Source organism: Haemorhous mexicanus, chromosome 19 (assembly GCF_027477595.1).
Source record: "Haemorhous mexicanus isolate bHaeMex1 chromosome 19, bHaeMex1.pri, whole genome shotgun sequence".
Classification (NCBI taxonomy): domain Eukaryota; kingdom Metazoa; phylum Chordata; class Aves; order Passeriformes; family Fringillidae; genus Haemorhous; species Haemorhous mexicanus.
Window position 1 is genome coordinate 5,310,947 of NC_082359.1, and position 12,417 is coordinate 5,323,363.

General features: G+C 42.0%; 1 protein-coding gene across 1 annotated transcript in view; it reads right to left on the reverse strand.

The window, feature by feature from the left end:
- The window catches only part of MED13L (mediator complex subunit 13L), a 186,665-nt gene that overhangs the window by 87,979 nt on the left and 86,269 nt on the right, over positions 1-12,417 (reverse strand). The gene's annotated exons all lie outside the window — the stretch shown is intronic.

A 12,417-nucleotide genomic window follows, 5' to 3' on the forward strand; every position in this document is an offset into this window, starting at 1 on the left:
TATATTCAACAGCTTTAATTTTCAAAGTAGCATGTTTCATTAAACTATTTCAACTATTACCTATATCACCCAAGCAGCTTTAATCTTTACTTGCTGAAGACGCAGCCTTTGAATTTAAAAAAAAGGGGAAAAAAAGCAAACACAAAAGCATAAAAGCAAACCCATTTGTTTGTAGCATTCCATATTCAAGTACAGGGGTGAGGAATGCACGATCATTCTTTGCCACCACTGCTGAGAGATCCTTTAAAACTTAACCACAGATGCCGACAATCAAGAAACAAAGTGAATCATTAAAGGTGTAAAATCAATTTACATAACTGAAACAACATGAAACAACTCCCCTGAACTTCTGCAGTCACACTCAAGTGCAATTCCTCCATTGTACTGACTTCAACTCTTGCAGTTTTAGCAATACACAGCAGATTTTATACCAAAATAAAAACTCCAGACTCACTACTGAACTGCAGAGATGTCAGAGTTTAAAAAAGTAAGCCTAATTATCTCTCAGAGTAGAATGCAGCCTGAATTAGTCACCTGAAGGACAGACAACCCTCAGAAATATCTGCTGTCCTTACTCATGGCTTTGGGTGCTAAAACTACCAGGAGTAGCACTATTTCTGGTATGCCTGTACCAGATTCTAAATCTTACTCAGCCAGAAAACGCAGAGTGAAAACAGATGATAAAACAACTTTTTCAAGGAGTAAGAATTCCTTAATTGTCTGAGTTCTGTCATTTCAATTTCACAGGAGTAGTCGGCAGATCTTTAAAAGTGCAAACATAAAATTCTACTGCACCTCAAAAGCTCTGAATACTTCACACCCCTCCCTGGCCAATTTGCAGGACGAGACCTCCCAGCAGCGCGTCTATGGCACAGAGATGATTATCTCAGCACAGTTTACAAGCATGTTTAAAGGCAAGCTTCTGAGGAGTTAGTGCTCCATGGAAAATACTAATATTGTGAGGAGCCTTCAAAGCCTCGAGCCACTGTTCTGCTGCTTCTGCAGGAGCTGTAACTCACACACTCAGACAAGAAAAGGCATATTTTTTGCATGTGCAATGTTGTGATATGTTAATATTGGTAAGAGAGCCTCTCTCTTCGTGCAGAATGGAAAAGCCGGGTTTTAGTACCTAAAATCACCTTATCTGACAGCACAGGACTTGCCGGGAGAATGGAGACACAGACCTGTGCCCCTGGGCACAAGCAGCGGCCAAGGAGCTTTTCCTTAGAAACCACTGCAGGCCCTTTAATGCTTGCAAGCCCTCGCTGACTCCGAGGATGTAATGGGCCACGGCTATTTACTGCACAGAACTCGGCAAGGCCTCGGCTTTCATGGGTAAAACACTGTGCTTAAGAGACTCAGAGCCCCCGTGCATGGTCAGAGCTATCAATGTATAAATTCTCAACAGCTCAGAATTACTGAAGCCCCAGAAGCTGCAAGGCAGGTCGAGTCTTGCACTTAAAAATTTCATAATCCTCAAATATATGAAAAGCTACAGATTACTTACACTATGAGAGAACACATCAGCATGAAAATTCAGTATTTAAATTAAAAAATCAAATTTTTGGACAACATCATGAAGTTGACAGAACCTGTAAAAGTCTAAATTCACTCTTACACAGCAGTGAGCTCTTGTGCAGTTCCACCCTATCCTAGGCTGTACTGCCAGTACTGCCCCTGCTTCAGGAACTTCATGCAAAATAGGGGAGACAAGAATCAAGTCTGAATTTAAGGAAAGTTCCCACCACCAGTTCTGAAGTTCTCAATCCTAACTCCCTACCTACTCCTAGGTATACACAGCAGGCTAATGGGACCCTGTCACAGCTTATATCACCTCTCAGAACTATTTTCTGCAAGTATAATTATGCCATTTCAGAAGAATTCAGATCAGATCATGCTGCTTTACTGCTACACGGAATGTAATGTTCTGTAGAGTTGGGATAATTTTAATCCAGAATTCTTTTGTGTCTGGACATCACCTGTATTCTTTTTCCCTACTCAGTTTCCCTGGGCTACCCCAGCCTGTTATTCCTCCACAATCCCAGACATGAAAGCACTACACATCCCAGCAGGAGGGATTGGATGAGGGAATGGAAACTGGCAGCACTCCCCCTCCCTACCCACCACCACAGCTACATCCATGGCTGTCCTGCACTCAGCAGAGGAAATGGTTGAGAGGAAGGTGTCCAAAATCCTAGGAAAAGCAGGGAAGAGCAATGTTAACCTTGCAGCCAAGTCCCGAGGGTGAAGTGTGCCATGAGGTCAGACTGGCTGAGGAGCAGCAGTGGGACAGGGAGAAGGGGAAAATCTGGAATGGTATCAACCCTCAATATTGTAATTTTCCAAACTGTCTTTCTTAGTACACAGAATTCACATAAATTATAAATGAAATAGAAATAAAATTACTTCCCTATTAAATTTAACTCTAAGTGTATCATAAGACATTGCCATAACCATTTTCCTATAATAAATAATGCCTTTAATTCCCAGCTATATTAAAGCACTATACTTACTGCAATTATCTCTAATGCTCCTTTATCCTACTAAAAAGTACATCTTACAATTAAGAGCATGTACATATGTCTGAAGCCATAAAAACGAGGAGGAAAAATTAGAAGTGCAGCATTTAACTTTCTCTCTGCTCTTTGGCTCCCTGATCCAGTCTCCACAAGAAAAGTGTTGAAATGACTGGAGCAAGTTACAACTTCAGGATGCATATGGTGACCAATAAAAAAGCTTGGCAAAACACTAGAAGTTAGACTATCCCTGTAAATTCCAAAGCTCCTGACACTTATTATTTAACTAGACTTTAGATTTTGGAGAGTATTTTAAATTTCTTATAGCAAATTGAAGCCTAGGAAATAGTCTCTGTCTCTCTACACGATGATTTCTAAGGCTTTTAACACTCAAAACGTTCAGCTCCAGCCCCCCCTCAGCTTTCCCATGCTCCTGACAGCATTTCCAGGCACAGCCAGCAGAACACAGGTGTTGTGCAGGTTCCAAACTTGGGAACACCTCTGGCCTGTCCTGGAGGCATTTCTTTACTTCAGTTGAAATATTTCTCTTTAGACCCAACAAATGCAACACCAAACAACAGGTGTGAAAGGCATCTTCCAAACAGAACTTCTAGGGGAACAATCAAGGACAGATGGAATGTTTTAGTGAGGGAAAGCACAACAGAGCACAAGTTTCCTCCATGGAAGTCAGAGCAGCGGTCAAGAGTTTGGAGAGGCAGCAAAGCAGAGGGGACAAACTGCGGGTCACTGCTTGCCAGGCCACGGGGAGACAAAGCCATGGCTAATGTGATCCCTGTTTGCAGCAATGCCATCCTGGCAGGGGTCAGGCTGCGGGACCTCCAGGAGCCCAGGCTCCTCCTCACCAGAGTGATCTGTCAGGTGACTGCTCCTCCACTGGGCCAGGTTTATGCACACATGTAGCTATAGCTCTGTGTATAAATACATCTATTTCTGTGTATGTTAAGTACCCTATGCAAGTTCCTGTCCACTCTGGAGAACGATGACACCTGGGAGAAGCTTTTACCTTAACAGGCAGCTCATCCCCTTCTCACTGCCCAGCAATAGAGGGAGAACTTCACCACATCATTTCTCACCAAAAGAAGCAACTGCTTTCCTGTAGTTATGTTTTGGTTTTTTTTTTTTTTAATGAAATCATCTCCCAAAATAAACCACTAAGTCTACTAATATTCTGTCTCTAAAAACCTGGATTCTCAGAAAAAAAAAAAAAATCAAGAATAGCAGAAAATTCAGGACAAGAAAAACATGTATCTGACACTTATAATGGATTACAGTGGAAGTGTTAATCTCACTGCTGGTGTTCAAACAGAATGGGAATTAATCAACAACATTCATATATAAAGTTTTTAGACATTTGTTAAGATTTTGTTTTCACAGGTTCAAAAAATGAGTAAAAGGTTTGTGCTGATTTTTATGTTTATTCTTGCAGATCAGATGTTAAAAGAATGAAAGGCAACTACAATAATTTAGATTTACACGGGAAATTTATAATTTAAACATACATTAATGAGCAGATTAGTTGGCTTAGGATCTTTTTTATTTTCAAGTCAAAGATATTAAGGTCTTCAAAGTGTCCAACAATCTTTATGAAGCCAGCCATGTTCTCAAAAAAAAAAGGTCCATTATAAAAATTTCAAGGAGAGAAGTCACAGCAAAATATCAAAGCAAATACTTCAATAATTTTAGGTCTCCCAGCAGAGATACTGGAAAGATAATAAGATCTCTGTTCTGCTTCAGTGGCCAAACTGACATATTTTACTTAAAAGAAATATAGGAAGGAAGGAGAGGAGGCAAGTCGAGGCTGTGTCGGCGCTGCAGAGACAGTTATACCTTTAAGAAATCCAGCCACCCACATTTTAATAATTCAGGTCACACTGCCTTGTGCAGTTTAAAAGCAGAATTAGTTTCAAAGAATACATATTTCCTCAGAGCTATGTTACATATTTCCTTTTAATGTATCATATTGCAGCAACAGCTGAAATGAACGTCTAGACATCAAAAACAAGGCTTTATTCCCACCTACTGCTTTTTTACCTCAGGCATCAGAGCTAATGAAACCCATTATCCAGAACACTGCCCTCAGTTACCACATTGGCCACTGCAAATATGAAAAAACACTCTGGGACAGCACCAGTTATTCAGCCATTAAAATTACTGAAAATCAATTTCTTGCTGCACACTGCAGAAATACTGATAGATTAAAGCAGGACACATGGGACAAGGAGATTACTTCCAGGGAAGATTACTATGTCAAACTGCTGAGGACAGGGACTTACTCAGCTCCTCAAGATTCACATTCAGAGCAGCACATGCTCCTTCCTAGCCTTTGATATTTTGCCTCCTCGTTGCCATGAAATATGAAGGATGTGAGGTTTTTTCAATGTTTTAAAAACACATGGCTAAACAACTCCAACAAAATCAGACATAAAATTACTAAAAGCAAGCATTTAATTTTTCATCTGTATTTTTATTAGCATACCCTTAAAACAATATTTCAAAAACCAACGAGCATTTTGAAGCATCATTTCTCCTAAAAAATTGAGTTAAGAGAGTAACAACACAATGCAATGGTACATTAATTCTGAAAAACTATATTATACCCATAAAAATCCAATTAAAGACAACACCATTGATCGATCATTGCTATACTGCCATTGATCACCTTGTAAAATCTGCGTTTGAAGTCATTAGTGATTAAATTGACTTATTACTAAATCAGATTCAACCCACTTAGAGATCTAATTTCCTTGTGCTGGTTATGATCGTAGGGAAATTGTGCTGCTCACTCGTACAGGCCTGAGAATCCATCTCGGCTCCCTTCCCCAAGTCAGCTCATCACAAAATGAACCAAAACAGTGTGAATGCTCCCCAGAATGATTCATTTGTGTTCTCCGATTTCCAAACACAGGGAATATTCACTGGACAGGCACAGAAGCGTTTCCAATCCATATCCTCCCAAGGTATCCTTAACAGCTTCCAGGAAAATCAGAACATTAATGGAGACCATGGCTGGAGATTGCTGCTCAGGCACGGCCCGAGTTTGCATCTCAATGCACCGCAATTTTCGATATAAAAACCAACACTTGCAAGCAGAGTTGACTATGAAACTAAAATTGTTGCACTTCAGAAGGATAAATAAAACCTTCAAAGGCAACAGCTGTTGAATATCACAGGAATACTCCGAGGCTTTAATTGTTGCGCATTGAAACAGAAATTAGCATAATAGCTATTTATTGAAAAACAGATGGTAGGTAACTATCTGCACTTAGATTGTGTTAGCACTACTTAAAGTAATACTTTTATCGCTTCCCCAATCCCGGTAGGTACAGAGTTGTTTTTTATAAAATATACATTAAATGTTACATCCTCTCCCTGGCCCACACACTCACATTCCTGAGCTCCCACACGGCCTCTCCTGCCTTTCACCGGAGCACAACACAGCCAGATCTTCACAGGGAAGGTTTCTCAGCAGCTTGGTTAACCAAAATTATTATCTATGAAATCAGAACGAGTATTTCTGTGCAATTACAGCTCAAGTCTGCTCTCTCTGTAGGAATGCAGATGAGCTGTGCAGAGAGCTGAGCTGCTTGCTTGCAAGACAGGACAGATTCCAAATCAAACCATGGATTTGCCGTGTGGTTTTTGTTTTGAATGCTTTCTACAATCACTAGAAAGAGTAAAAGGAACAGAAATAAGGCACAATTTTATGTGGTTTACACAGTTTCCCAAAGCAAAGCAGGAAGTTGTATGCAATGGGAAACCTGCTCTCGCATGCCAGAAAATCCCTCCAATCCCTGATCTACGCTGCTTCATTTGTCCCACCATGTGTTTGTGTTAAGCAGGCTTATTTCCAATGCACTTTATATTTCTTAGCAGAGGTATTTCCTATAAATGAAAAGCACAACCTGACCATAGTGAAAAGGCACTAAAGGTTTGAGGAGATTTTCACCATAATTTCCTAAAATGTACCAGGCTAAAGATACCAGTAGAAAAGAAGTATTTTCTTAACTTTACTCCTTGGAGTTTCTAGAATTTCCTCTCACATTTCTGAACTTTTCATTTTCCATTATGTGTTCAACTCTTTGGAGTAAAGACATTAAAGGTAGTTTGTAAGAAGAAAATAAAAGCAACCCAAAAAATTTGAAGGAAAATACAATTTTCAAAAGTATACTATGCTTTCCTAATCCCAGAAACAATCTGTACTCTCCAAACTTGATTTGCTCTCTTTTTTCCCCTTCCAAATGGCCCGAGTTTTCTTCATTTCCATTTCCAGTGACCACCTGGGCCTTGCAGCCAGCGTGACCCTCAATTCCACACATCAGCCGCAACCCCCACTTCTGCCTTTTGATCTCCCCAGGTTCAAAGAATATGGAATTCCTGCAGTGCCTGTGCAGCAGGGAGACCTTCCTCAGCACCATCAATGCGATGAGGAGGACTTGTATTTTTCCTCTCTAAACACAACTGGTGTTTACAACTAGCACTGATGGGACACCGTCTGCATTCCCGGTTCCCAGAGCTCTGCTGGAGGTAACGGAATGTACCAGGGCAGCGAGCCTCTCCGGAGAAATCAGAGCGAGTTCAGCCATCTCCGAGTAACACAGGGTTTGTTCTGAGGAAAAATGCCGTCCCTATTAATCCCTACTTGGAAAGCGAAAGGAACCCGGAGTCTTCCCTCACTTCCCAAGCATGCAGGACGTCAGTGCTGGAGCGCAGCTCAGTTCGGAGCGCGGCACCGGCCTGCGCTCTCCCTGCCCTTCCACACGGCTTCGCCTCACAAGCGCCCGCACGGCTCCAGACAGGCGATTCCGCTCAGACTCTGCAGTCCTGTCCCGCCTCGTTCCTGTTCCCATTCCCGTTCCCATTCCCACTCCCAATCCCACCCCGCCCTCTGGCCGTGCCTCCCGGTGATCCACACCCACAGGGAGCTGCGGCGGCACGCCAGGGCGATCCCAGGAGCTCCCTCGGCCAAGGGGACATGGACACGAGTCACCGCCGTGCCCAAGGGGACATGGACACGAGTCACTGCCGTGCCCAAGGGGACCGGGGCCACACGAGTCACTGCCGTGCCCAAGGGGACATGGACACGAGTCCCCGCCGTGCCCAAGGGGACCGGGGCCACACGAGTCACTGCCGAGCCCGCAGTGACCGCCACGGGGCCGCTTCCCGCCGCCGTCCCGGGAGGGCAGCGCGGCCCCGGCCCGAGGGGCACGGCCCCGGCCCCGGCATGAGTCTCCATCCTCATCCCTCAGCAAGGCAGCCCGGGCAGCATTCCTCGCTGCTTCACGGCTGCTGCGTGCCACAGTCTTTAATCGATATGTCAGGACGACAGCTGGAGGAAAGACGAGATCTCCAACACATCCAAGGAGACATTCATGGAGAAATCCCGGGTGTAACGTGCCCAGTCTCCCCAGGCCCCCGGAGCTCTGCTTCCACCCAGCTGGGCTCTGCTCTGCGGAACAAGAACTGCTGGTATTTCTACCTCAGCTGTACGCTGACTTAACCAAGCAAACATTTGGGTTTCCATCAGTTCAAATTTAAGTTTACCCTTCTGCATAAAAATGAAGAATTGTGCTTATTTTTCCTCAGTTCACATTTGCTTTTGGTATCACTACCTGCAGCCCCCAGGCTCCTATTTTCTTACTTTTTTTTCCCCCAACCTAATGGTTATAGAAATAACCATTTCATTAGAAAATCTTATTTTCCTTAACTTACTTGTAATGCTATATTGTGAGAAAACACGACCTGGATATAAGTAAGGGATACAGGAAGTATTTTTAGAGCAGTTTCCGGTGTTGAACACACATCATGTTCCCCACACAAAATAGCCAAAGGTTGTACGTGTGAACTACAACTCTAATTCCATAATACATGGAACATGTTAGATAAGTCCTCCTTCATGTTACTGTTTGAAAATAGGAAAATATGTGAATAAATATATTATTTTTCTAGGTTGTACATACTTTCAAACTAATGTTTTAAGGCTTATTTTACTACTTGTTTTCCTACATCTCTGCTGGAATTCATTATATTTTACGCAGGAATAAATGAAAAATTGACTTTTCAATTTGTGTACTTAAAACCTTGCTGCAGCAAAAGCTGAAGGACACAAAAAACCTAAACCCCAACCAACAATCCCCAAAAATACAAAAGTAAGAGTTAGCAGCAGGCAAACCCACATTTAATATTGCTGGCAGGTTTTTGAGTAGCAAAGTTAAGCAAAGGTCTCTTCCAATCCAAACTATAACACGATCCTGTAGGTCTTTCCAAACATGACTTTCAGCTTAGGATTTTTATCAATTAGGAAATAAATTTCAGCCTACAAGGTTTATATTCTTCAGAAACAGAGAGTGAGGCATGAGCAATAACCAACATCAGCACAAAAATGGTTATGGTCAGATCTGATGCTTGTAAATAAAATACTTGGAAAATATATTTTCAAAAGAAAATACTCTCAGCTTTGTAATCATTTTTGGAAATAAAAAAAAAAACCCTGAAAATGCGTCCTAAGTTGAGGTATGAAGAACAGTGTAAATGAAGTATCTTTTTATAAATGTGCCAGTGAGAACCTTTTCCCTCATATCCATGTCTTTTTAGAGAGGCCAGGAGCCCTCCAAAACCACAGGCATAGAATAAAAATGCAGAACAGACTTCAAAGACAAAACAAGCATATTTTTTCCATTTTGTTTGTTCTTTACTCCCCATAAAACATGCCAAAATACTTCGTGCTCTTTTGTAAGCAAATGTTTACTGGAGTTTTCTGCTACTTGAACGGAAGCAAAAGCAAAATAACAGTTCTGTGTTGAGCTCTGCCAGTGAAAGGCCTGAACTGGAGGCAGCAGAATGTCAAGCAGGTTTTTAAGCAGGTTTTCAAATATATTTTTGTCCTTTGAGTAAGCCAGCAGAGGGAGCTGGCTGGGACCTGGTCTGGGCTCTTCACCCAGGGGCTGCTTTTTCAATTAAGAAAAGGATCCAAGATCACACAGGCTAAAAATAAAACTTCAGGGAAAAAAAAATCGACCATATACAATAATAAACATATTAGGAGAGAGCAGGTTTGGAGTGGGGACAATGTAAGTGCTCCTTTTAAAATAAAACCCTCCATATGAAACACCTTTGAAAGAAGAGAAATTTCCTTGAAAAATAATCTGATCAAATGTGTGATCCCTTGGGAAAGGCTCTGGAAGATCCCTGAAAATCCTGACGTCCATTACTTCTGCTGGCTGAACAGATACTTGCCCCAAAGAGGTACTAAAAGCTCAGTGTAGGAAAACAACCCCTCTGCCTCCCCATCCCTGCCTTTCTAGGCAGGGACTACTGCAGATGCTCTTTCAGATGGGGCCAGAAAAACAATTTCTTCAGCAGCACATTCTTATTTATAATAGCATGTTTATTTACTCCTGTTTATAAAACAGAAGGCATTACAGGGAAAAATAATGAGGAAGACACAACATGGCATTGGGAATGGAAGAAACAAATTACTGAGGTCTGGAAAGCTGTTCTGAAATAGAGGAGTCCTTGGAATTCTACACAGCAATAAATTAAACGACAAGATTTTACAGACTGAGACTACCAAGTACTCAGCTTTTCTCATGATCTTTAAGGCTGAACATATATACAGCAATTATTAATTTGAAGCCAGACCTGCTCTGAAAGATCTCTCCTGTGAGAATTACTGCAAACAAGAACACAATTGAGCAGGATTCCTTTGGGGATGAGCAGGCTCCCAGAGGGAACACCCAGGAATAGAAAGTTGTGATTTAACTTTCTATTCAATCAAAAAAAAGCACTGCAACTTCTGACTCCTCTGCACTTGGGACTCCTTCTAAAGATCACTTTTATAAAATTTGAGCCAACTGACCACATTTGACCACTACAAAAGAATTCCCCTTCCCAGGCATTCCCTGTGCTCACTGCTGGAGTTCTTTCCCATATCCATATTTCAGCAGGAGCCGTCTCCCTCACTGCTGGTTCTGCAATGCAAATGCAATATGTTGTTCACTTTACAGGCTGTTGCCATGGATATTAATGTGATGTCATAAATTGTTACATCTTCATTGCAGAAACAAAATGAAAGGGCTTGGAAGCAGGAGAAGAATAAGAACTCATCTAACCCAGCCTATTTAAGAATAAGAAAGTGTTGTACAAATCACAAAGAATAAAGAGGCACATAAATGTGTATTTTAATTTAGTGCTGTTGAATGTTTCTCTATGTAAGTGCTTCCTAAAAGATTCCAAATTCCCTATTGAATTTTTTTACTGGACTGTTACCTGCACAGTGGGACCCCCTCAGCAACAGATGGAACAGCACTTCTGAAATTCAGCTTTTCACCACAGTTGGAAATATATTTTTCTGTGGGAAACATCAGTTTCTCAGCTCTACTTTAAATTATCAGGCAGTGGTCAACCATCCCAGCAATGCCAACATGTCTTGTCCCTGCTTTTCCTTTCATTCCAGAGAGTTTTTGATGGACCAATTCCGTTCATGGCATACAGGCCTTGGCAGGAACTTAATTTTCAAAAAATCAGGGCTGTGGGTTGCCCTTAAAAATTATTACCAAGTATTCCTGAAGTTTTTCCTCTCCAAGGACTCCAGGAATCAACAGTAACAAAATGTTCCTTTGCCTTATTAAAACAGTAGCTAAGATTACAACAAGTTAATCTACTTTATCTGTAGATATACACACAGAGAAAAGAATGATTTAGCTTAGAGAAAAGCAGAATACAGTACAAAGCACACCCAGTGTTCACAGTCACAGAGGATTTCCCTCATTTTCAATTAGTCAAACTGTCTGGCTTAATCTTTTTCCCAAACAGTTTAGCTTTGCTGAGAGTGGATTTAACTAAGTTGAAAGACACACAGCAAGTGGGGAATGAATGGGCACCTCTGCTGACCTGCCAAGGAAGAACTGCCTGGGAATAGGGACAAACACATCCCCACTCCTCTCCACTGTCACCAAATGGGCAGCCAGAGGTGGAGCAGTGCTTGGCCAAGGAGACTCCTGGTGCTGTCTGACCCCCTCCAGACTGCAGTGCCAGGAACCCCAGGCACTCCTCAGCTCCTGAGCATTTCCTTTGGCAGCTCCAACAGGAAAAAAAAGCCTCACACCTGGACTTCATTTCTGGGGTCTTGTGGCACTTCTAAGTGTACCCATTCAAAAGTGAGGAAGCCATCCACTTACAGTGGTGAGGTGTTCCATTTCCAAACTCCCTTGAATTGCATATGGAATGGGATAGATGCACACTCCTCCATTGAAACAGAGCATCCCACACTCCCACAGTTCAGACAACAGAACAGATCTCATCTTCAATAACCCAAGAGTATCTTCCCTGGTCTTGGCTGTGGCTTCCACTTCCACATTCCATCTAATCAGGAGTCTTGACCTGTTCCTCCAAGACTCTCACCCTTAATTCTCCATCATAATTCATTAAATACCTTTTGTTCCTACGACCCCACCCATTTAGGGGAGGAAGAATACTCATCAAAAGACATGCTCACCATTCCAATATCTCCAAGACTTAAAAGGCTACTGAATAGCTGAACAAATAGGAAACAAAAACAAGTTTCTTGACATCTTTTTAAAAAAGGAGTTCTGTAATTGCAGCTTTACTACTTTGGGAGATGTTCAACTTTCTTGGCTAAACCAGTTTAATTCATTTGCTTATGAGAGCTCCTGCTGCCAGTAAAACGCAGTGAATAGTCCTTCTCCCAGTTCCAGTCCCTCTCACCAGCTGCATTTCTTGGTGATGGCACCACTCCCACTGACTCCATGGCAGCTGCACTGGTGCATCAGGTGTTTCGGGACAATCTGAACAACTCAGGCAACACAGGGGTCACCTGTATTCCGAGTTTCAAATCCTATTTTTAATTCAGGAGCTTAAAGGG